The following is a 1,357-nucleotide window of genomic DNA, read 5'->3' on the forward strand; positions in this document are numbered from 1 at the left end:
CATGAATTAGGTAATACCAGCCTTTGAGGAGGCTATGACAGGCATGCGGCCAAGTGGAGTTAGAAGGTCAGTCCCACATTTCTGTAACCACAATTTCTAAACGTATGAACACAACTTTTAACCATATTATTGATGCCCACACACTCCAGGATAATAGTATCACCGGATATTGGATACCCAGATAATGATTTGAACAAGTTAGGCCCAAAACCAACAACATTTTCGGTAATATATTTCCCATAAAATAGATTTTTTTCTATAATTTTGATGATTACATAACAAAGGCACCTTATTTTTCCTACAGGGACAAAGAGCCCTAGATTTCGTTCTAAGGAATCAAGGATTAATAGATAAAACTCTCCTGTTTGACATTGAGCTTATCAGATTAATTCCAAGTCAATAGTATACGAGGTTCCTCCCTTTCCCCATAGTAACTCTTACTTGTCATTTTGTCTTGTTCAACTGAATAAAAAGTTAGAAGCTTGGGCTATTGCAGGGTAATTTCGATAACCATTGGGAGGAAAGGAGCATACTGTTTGAGCATGCAATCAAATCCTTTGATGGCCATTGGATATGTAAATGTACTGTATATACTATATACTTGAGTATCAACAAAAAACATTGATATCGCGGACCCATTTTGTTGTTACTGAAAAATAACACCTCCGTCCCAAAATAAGTGTCTCAACCTTAGTGCAAATTTAAAACACTTATTTTGGGACTGAGGGAGTACTAAGAAGAATTTTAAAGTGCAACCAGATAGATCCTATCTATTCTTGAACTAGACAACTTTTTCACACTCCCTAGATTGGGTTAATAGATAAATACTTACATCACACAACTTACGCCACACGAAAAATTATGTAATATTCCAAAAAGGATGCAGCATTTCCTGCCTTTTTTTGTACACTACTTAGATTAATGTTAAAGCCTATATCTTAGGGTTAGAGAGGGAACCACATATCCATAATACACTCAAGAGAGAACATGAGCAACTAACAACATATGCTTCAATGGTTTTGCTCTTAATTTTTCGCCATGTCTAGGAGCTGAAAGCCTCAGCCTCTGTGGCATGACCATAATCTGTAATCAAATTTGACTGGACACTGTCTCGAATTGTGTTTATTTTGAATTATAATTTCATGAATCAAGCATACGGAGTGGATTTTCCCTGATATTTTCTCCAGTGTGTATTTTTTTATCTGCCAAATTAACGCAGCAAGTATAGTGCAAAATTTATCTCATAGTCATTTGTTCTTCTGTGTTTTATCCTGTTTTATTTTATGTCCCTTATGTGTGCATGTCTTACGCTCGAATCTGAAGATACGTTTTTCCCAAATTTGTGTGCGAAATCATG

The 1,357-nt window shown here is 35.8% G+C and overlaps 1 long non-coding RNA gene across 1 annotated transcript; it reads left to right on the plus strand.

Moving 5' to 3' along the window:
• Nucleotides 1-1,100, plus strand: LOC119366986. Its single transcript, XR_005176163.1, has 4 exons — nucleotides 1-66; nucleotides 150-225; nucleotides 305-411; nucleotides 497-1,100. It is a non-coding gene; the product is annotated as an uncharacterized LOC119366986 (long non-coding RNA).
• Nucleotides 1,101-1,357: the final 257 nt, after the last annotated feature.

Source organism: Triticum dicoccoides, chromosome 2B (assembly GCF_002162155.2).
Source record: "Triticum dicoccoides isolate Atlit2015 ecotype Zavitan chromosome 2B, WEW_v2.0, whole genome shotgun sequence".
Taxonomy (NCBI): Eukaryota; Viridiplantae; Streptophyta; class Magnoliopsida; order Poales; family Poaceae; genus Triticum; species Triticum dicoccoides.